Source organism: Echeneis naucrates, chromosome 21, assembly GCF_900963305.1.
Source record: "Echeneis naucrates chromosome 21, fEcheNa1.1, whole genome shotgun sequence".
Lineage (NCBI taxonomy): Eukaryota > Metazoa > Chordata > Actinopteri > Carangiformes > Echeneidae > Echeneis > Echeneis naucrates.
In genome coordinates, this window is record NC_042531.1 from 8,273,695 (window position 1) to 8,282,523 (window position 8,829).

Sequence of the window (8,829 nt, forward strand, 5' to 3'; positions counted from 1 at the left end):
CTATTCTAATTTGCACCTACTTTTTCTGCAGATAGAAAAATAAAGATAAGCTGCAGAGATACTCAACATAAGCGTAGTCAAATGTCCTTGATGGCTGAGAACCTACATAGCAGAAATATCATCCAATCACACTGACCTCGGAAACAGAAGACAAATCATGTGGGAGATTATATTGTTTGAACTCCACCTGTGTGGACCCTCTCTCCCCTGAATGTGGCTTTTTGTACAATAACAAATTTGAATTGCTTTAAAATGAAAAATGTAATTGCATATTTATTGGGTTATATTTTTAAAATCCTTTGTGAGGATGACAGACATCTTAATTATAATTGTACATATTTGCAATATTTAATGCATTTTGCTAAATTACACAAAAATACATCTGCAAATAAATACAAGAAGTATTATGTAACAGTAAAATAGGGTAGTAATTATTGATATGTACGAACCAGACTGCAGCAAAAGGCCTAGGCAGATGGTAATCTATTTATCAGGGATTTTTGTAAGCATGGCAATTTCTTTTGGCTGCCTAAAATGTAATACCATCTACATATTTAATTGTACAGAACATGAAATATTGAACCTGCATTTCTAAGACATTTCTCAATGAGAATGTTACTTTCTCTTCTTGATTATCAGTCTTTTATAAACACATTCTAAAACTACTGTAACGTTCTAGGCTACCATGACCGATCACATCAAAGTTGTTAATTTGTGTTTTAAAACATTCAGAGACATCTTTGGAAAATGTCCAGTCCTCAGGCATTTCCTCTGGCGTTATCTGACCTCACATTCCATCTGAGACGTGGTTATCTGATATGTGAGGTTTTATATAGCTTCTTAAGAACACTCAAATGTACATAGTTTAGGTTTGCTCTTGTTTTTATCCAGTATATTATGGCTCTCTGTTCATTATTCTGTTGTCATTTGTTTCATGTTACTCCAAGATTTGGCTGCCATGAGGGCTGGAGCTGTCAGACTAGGAGACGCTTTAGTAGTGCCAATTATGGAGCACACGGTCTTAAACATTTTCTTTGAGTGCTGAAAGAAACCTTCCTCTTTTCCCCCAAAACAAGGAAAGGAAAACTATCCTTGAGCAAACAACTATGTTTTCAGTTACATTTGAACCTTGACATTCAGTATTTTATAATTATATGAAAGTTCTACATACCAGCATGAACAAATATCTCCCATATGAATTTGTGTGTGCCTATGAGGTTTGCATGTGTCCGGGTGTTTACCATTTCTACCTTGCTGGATCAGCTCCTAGCAACTATGGGTCTGAAAAGCCATATATACACAGTAAGTGGGCTTTCTCCCAGGAGGAACACGGCATGTCGTAACCAAGCCAGTGGTCCCTATAGCAACTCTTTAAACAGCAATGAATGAACACAAACCAAATGGAAACAGGAGCAGGTGGAGATATCTGGTGTGAGTAGCCAGTGGAACCTCTTACACAACCCCTCAAATTCAGTCCAATGAGGCACAACTTCTTGCACAAAAACTGCCATGATACTCCTCCTGGAGTTTTTCCTTCTGGTGGAAATATGTCTGATGTAAAAAAAAAAATAAAAAATGTCTTACTAGTGTCTGCCAGGCTGAAACTTTCCAGAATTCAAATTTCTTCTATAGCTTTTGTAATTCTGCAGATAAGTGCTCAATTCCTGAATAATAGGGTCTAAGAGAAGTGATTCAAAAGAAATAAAGAACTACAGTTTGTGTTGACATCCTCACACATTGTGTGCCAGTCTACTGAGAGTTGATGGTATGAAATGCAAAGAGTATGTGTGGTTTGCACTGGGCATGTCCTGGGGTGACCTCAGCCTTGCATCTCCACTATATACCTTAGCTTGGCACGGTTAAGGTACACTTCTTCTAGTTAGACCATCAGTGTCTGTATTTGATCAAAATACCTCAATAGATACAAGTACTCATGCAGACCAATCAACAAACTGTCTGAAACACCATGGCTTTCAAAACAACACCCACAAAATGGAGAAGTATACAATTCTGAGAACATCTTGTTAATGCTAAAAAGCCCAAATATTTTAGGCCTTTTGGTCTCAAACTGTAACCAAAGGGAGCTGCTAAGAGACTCTCCCTACCTTGTTTATAGGAAATGCTTCCATCTTGTGGCAGATAGGAATATGGGATTTTAAATATTGGTGTCAAAAACATCAGATGTTCATTTGCATATCTGTCCCCAAACATCTACAAAATGTCACTCAATTAAATAAAATGAAATCAAAAAACAAATAAAAAGTAATAGTAAAAAAAATAAAATAAAAAATAAAAAGAGCCGAGAAAAAAGTGAAACCCAGTGAGCCCTCTTATTTACAAAGATACATATTTTCTTATTATTTGTAATTTTAAGTGTATGTACACATTTATGAACAACATTAAAAAATAATGTACTGTTGAGTCCTGAACATATTCAACAGGTTATTGAGGCTCTCATTCTCTCTTGTCTGTTTCTATTTCCAGTGAAGACAATCAGATTCACACATCTGGCATTGCACAAAGTTCCACATCCAAGTCTTAAAGAGGTCATTTTACAGGAGTAAATAACAACCCCTTGGGATAAGTTTGGTTTTTGTTTAAACCCATTCAACTGAACAGTGTTAGTGTTTCACATATTGATTATCAAGAAATCCAAAGAAAAGATCTGAAATTATCCTCTAAATATTGTCTGTGTGTTCTGATACATGTAAGATTTGTGTTTGGCTTGATTAAATACATTTTCACATGCCAATTTCCATCAAGATCTGAATGTTGAATTGTATTTAAAAAATGAAAGTGTGAAATACATGTATACATGCAGAATAAATGTGAGATCTGATGCTCCATAAAAACTCACTAGCAGCAAGTACCTGGTTTGGTGGCAAAAATCTATTTTACGCTTTTAAACCATATTATGTCCTTCCTAATCTCAACAATTAAATTGTTGAGTAGAATATTTTTTCAGTTTGATGCAAATGCTAAAAACTTACTGTGAAATTAGTGTTAGTAATGCTTGTTGTTGCTGCTGCAAAGTCGAGGAAAAGACACCAACACTAACTTAGCTGATGGCTGGCAGCTTACCGATAACGTATTTACATTTCTTGCAGTAAGTGGGATTGATAATTTATCATGCTAACTGGATAAGCTTGTTGTGGCCTTATGACAGCTCTCAGTCGAGTTTAGTAAGGCACTGTTGTATTACGCTACACAGGAAGTTCAGAAGTTTTATTGTGAAGGAAACCGGAAGTTGCGTTAGGTTGCCGGTGTGTTAACCGATTTGATTCCCCCCCAAGTTCCGGTTCCCCTTTACGCTGATTTACTGCTGAGTCGTGCGTAGTTGCTATGTTACCGTGCGTACTTAAAGAAGAAACGCAAATAGAAATAGGATTATTTCTCCATAACGATCGGGTCATTCTTCATTATACATCGTGGCCGTATTATTACCTGAACACGCATTAGCTTATGGCCAGAGTTTGGATGTCTTCTTACAACAACACGGTCCAACTCCTCATCACAGAATACAGGTCTGTCTGTCTGCCTGCCTGCCTGCCTGCCTGCACACACATACAAAACATTAACAACGAGTAATGTCCCGGTCCTTGTGTGTGTTGTTGTGTCTGAAGCGGTGGAGTACTTCTTCTACATTTGCGGTCAATATCTTTGTGCAGAAATAAAGCCAACACGTTAAATAAATTCCTCTGGCCCCCATGTCACTTTCTCTGTTACCTGACTGCAGCTGGAGCCCTCTCTGTCTCTTCCTTTCTGATGGAGCTCCCAAACTCAGCTGTGTCTGTCAAAGATAACGTTTTGTGTTGGGCTTTAATACAAGCTAGGCTAATGGACGTTAGCATTAGAGCTGGCCAGTTAGCTTACATTACAAGCTAACTGCGCTGTTTCTTACCTTGCTCCACGTTTCTCGTCCCAGATTCGCCGTCACAACCTTTTTAAAAGACATTTGTATAGAACATTTCTCAACCCTTTATTTTCTTTTCCTTTCTTATCACCGGACTGATGCTGACTGGACATTTTAGTACCAAAGTTCAGACAACGAACAACAGGCTAGCATAGCAACAGTAACCAAGGGGCGGGGCTTAACGAAGGCTCGGTGGCCAAACCATTTTTTGGGGGGTACCCCTAATTGGGGTACAATTAGGAAGAAAACAAGTTAGAAACATCTCAGTGGGTGATTCCTTTGCTCTTTTTACTGGTCTAGTCTGTGGACGCGTCCTGTCGCCGGTCTGGTCTCGGTCCGTTCCTGGAGGGGTGCCGTCACCCGTCTGGTCTGGTTCGGCCTAGGTCCTGGGGGGGGCGCCGTATCTGCATTAGCCCAGTCCATCACTCGCAACCAACTAACTCCGTAGACACGTTCAGGTGCCCACACCGGGAATGGACCTTTACATACATACACATTACATACATTTGCATTCATATTCAACATTACATACATTTAGGTTACAGTTAATCATACAATCACCATTACATCATGTATACATATTAACATTAACATTGTCATCACTTAACCCCGGGGTTACATTACAGCCTTACAACATACATTACATCATATTATATTACCTACCCTAGCCGGGAATCGAACGCCTCCCACCTAGGTGCGGGGCGGCAGCGTTACCGCTGCGCCACAGCGCTGCTCGAGTTGCCGCGTACATTTGCGCTACTTCACCATTTCACATTTACGTCACCTGACCTAACCGTGATGACGTGAAACCCGGAGTGAGCTGGGATTGGCTCCAGCACCCCACGTGACCTCTTCTTCTTAGCTCCGAGTCCACGACTGTTGATTTGTTAATTTTTATGAGTAAATAAAAGGAGGAGCAGAAATATGTCATTCGCAGGCGCTCCGCCCGTTCCGTTTCGAACGATAAGCAATAGTAACGTTATACGTCAAAAATAATGTCATCAGTTCGTCAGTCGAGCATGCTAACCAGTTAGCTAGCAGTCCACTTCAAAGCGACTAACCGGTGAGGTTTACTTAACGTAGGCTACTCTCGCACAGCTATGCTAGCTGACATCCATTTACACAAAGATTGACAAAGAATGGCCGAACAAATGCATTCTCAACTTATTTTGTTATATAACAAATACCATACCAGTAACCTACACATTGGCTTCTTCAATTTGCATGCTGGACTGACAAATTGATGACTTTTGATTTTTCACCTATAACGTTACTATAGCTTACCATTCATTTAGAAACGGGCGGAGCGCCTACGAATGATATTCTGCTCCTTGGAAACACCCACCGGATAATGTCCGTATTTTTCATAATTCACGAACTCGTTTGTCCATTTTACCATAAAGAACATACACTCACATGACAAACGCTAATCCTGGCCACCCGAATATATGAATTTTGCGCCCTTTGGGAAACTGGGTTGGGAATTGGGTTATGTTATTGGGCACGACTCACCGGACACACCGGATCACTTGGACTGCTAGCTAACTGGTTAGCATGCTCGACTGACGAACTGATGACATTATTTTTGACGTATAACGTTACTATTGCTTATCGTTCGAAACGGAACGGGCGGAGCGCCTGCGAATGACATATTTCTGCTCCTCCTTTTATTTACTCATAAAAATTAACAAATCAACAGTCGTGGACTCGGAGCTAAGAAGAAGAGGTCACGTGGGGTGCTGGAGCCAATCCCAGCTCACTCCGGGTTTCACGTCATCACGGTTAGGTCAGGTGACGTAAATGTGAAATGGTGAAGTAGCGCAAATGTACGCGGCAACTCGAGCAGCGCTGTGGCGCAGCGGTAACGCTGCCGCCCCGCACCTAGGTGGGAGGCGTTCGATTCCCGGCTAGGGTAGGTAATATAATATGATGTAATGTATGTTGTAAGGCTGTAATGTAACCCCGGGGTTAAGTGATGACAATGTTAATGTTAATATGTATACATGATGTAATGGTGATTGTATGATTAACTGTAACCTAAATGTATGTAATGTTGAATATGAATGCAAATGTATGTAATGTGTATGTATGTAAAGGTCCATTCCCGGTGTGGGCACCTGAACGTGTCTACGGAGTTAGTTGGTTGCGAGTGATGGACTGGGCTAATGCAGATACGGCGCCCCCCCCAGGACCTAGGCCGAACCAGACCAGACGGGTGACGGCACCCCTCCAGGAACGGACCGAGACCAGACCGGCGACCGGACGCGTCCACAGACTAGACCAGTAAAAAGAGCAAAGGAATCACCCACTGAGATGTTTCTAACTTGTTTTCTTCCTAATTGTACCCCAATTAGGGGTACCCCCCAAAAAATGGTTTGGCCACCGAGCCTTCGTTAAGCCCCGCCCCTTGGTTACTGTTGCTATGCTAGCCTGTTGTTCGTTGTCTGAACTTTGGTACTAAAATGTCCAGTCAGCATCAGTCCGGTGATAAGAAAGGAAAAGAAAATAAAGGGTTGAGAAATGTTCTATACAAATGTCTTTTAAAAAGGTTGTGACGGCGAATCTGGGACGAGAAACGTGGAGCAAGGTAAGAAACAGCGCAGTTAGCTTGTAATGTAAGCTAACTGGCCAGCTCTAATGCTAACGTCCATTAGCCTAGCTTGTATTAAAGCCCAACACAAAACGTTATCTTTGACAGACACAGCTGAGTTTGGGAGCTCCATCAGAAAGGAAGAGACAGAGAGGGCTCCAGCTGCAGTCAGGTAACAGAGAAAGTGACATGGGGGCCAGAGGAATTTATTTAACATGTTGGCTTTATTTCTGCACAAAGATATTGACCGCAAATGTAGAAGAAGTACTCCACCGCTTCAGACAACAACACACACAAGGACCGGGACATTACTCGTTGTTAATGTTTTGTATGTGTGTGCAGGCAGGCAGGCAGGCAGGCAGACAGACAGACCTGTATTCTGTGATGAGGAGTTGGACCGTGTTGTTGTAAGAAGACATCCAAACTCTGGCCATAAGCTAATGCGTGTTCAGGTAATAATACGGCCACGATGTATAATGAAGAATGACCCGATCGTTATGGAGAAATAATCCAGGTAGGATGAGGATTATACATCATGGCCAACTGGAACATACGTGTTCCAGTTAAGAATATGGCCACGATGTATAATCATATATCATGGTCGTATTATTACTTGGTGTGTATCACCACGTTTCTTCTTTAAGTACGCACGGTAACATAGCACCTACGCACGATTCAGCAGTAAATCAGCCTAAAGGGGAACCGGAACTTGGGGGGGGGGGACTGAATCGGTTAACACACCGGGGAAAAGTGGACAGGTGTGTGAAGAAAATAAATAAAAGTGGGCCCTGACGACGGCAATTGTGTTTTGTTATTTTATCATTCACCCAGTATAGGCGCCCTTTGCACTCAAAAAATTAAATCCTTTCATTACTTTTTCATAGGTAAAACCAATTAACAGTCAACAAGTCAAAGTGACAATGTGCTTAATGCATTTAGCTGCTATATACACAAATCCTGAAAGATAATTTTAACAATCTGAATATAACTCAAACGATGAAAAACTTAGCCCTTTAGACCTTTTGAGTATTGTATATTGTATCACAAAAATCCTGCCTTTTCAGATGTTACATTCTAACTTCTTGATGTCACTTCAACCCTGACTGTGATACAGAAAATGCATTTTCATTACAGAGCTAACCCGAACACACCTTTTATTTCAAAGATGTTTTCTCATTTCAGATGTTCTAAGTGGACTCATTTCTAAACATGAATCTCATACATGTTTCTGTTTTGTTACTAAAACATTGTTTTACCTATCTGATTTGCTGTCAGAATTTTGAAACGTGACAGCCTGTTAAACCTTACAATGTGTGTTTGCTCATGAGTTACTTCACAACAAATCAACGCTTGCCATTTTCCAAACAATAATTTAATAATGATATTCAAAATCCATACTATGCTAAGTTATTCCATGCTGCATTAGTAGGTCTTCACATTTTAAAAAATTCAACATATACATTTAACCATAGATCCATGTGAAAAAGGAGCAATGAATTGCTCTTTGTATTGCTCAAGCAGGAGTTTTTGAGAGCACATGGTAGCCTGGAAAGTCTGCAGGTGCCCAGAGCATGGACTAAAAATACCAGATGCAGGAGATGATATTTCCATTTTTCCATATTTGATATTTCCAGAGGGCCAGGAAAAGTCATGGACATGGAGGAAACTGGTTAATAAAGAAAACAAAATAAAAAAAACACACAAGAAAACCGGGTACCTTTGTACTGTAAACATCAAGTACAGCAGGAAGGTGGACAGATCTTCTATAAGAGGGGAAAATGAAACAGAATGCTTGTCGCAGTGTTTTTAACCTCCACCTTTAGATGGAAAAATAAAAACAGTTCCTGAAGGCACAGCTAAGTTAACTGAAGATAACTCATTTCTATCGCTGGCCTGAAGAGAAAGTTTTACTACCTAATGCACACTAGTGCACCTTTTTACTAACAACACACCATTACACATCTTATTTTAACCACGAGCTGATGATCGGAGGATTGGTTATTTCCAGTTTTATATAAACATATAAAGGTTTTTTTTTTTATATTATTATGACTATAAAATGCATTCTCTCTCTCTCTCTTTCTAATCAGTCATCAGGACAGTCTGATGTTTGACTCGATCTACAGATTTTCTCTCCACCTCGCCTCTGCAGAACACTGTTGCCTTTTGTTTATTTTTTATTTTTTGGAAATCTTGTCTGCCTCATTTCCTGTTGATGCCGGGCAGGTGAGCAGCAGCAGAGGACAAGGCGGATGAAGTGTTGGTCCAGCCCCACCTTCCTCCTCCTCCTCCTCCTCAGCCGCAGAGGCAGCAGCAGGATCGAAAC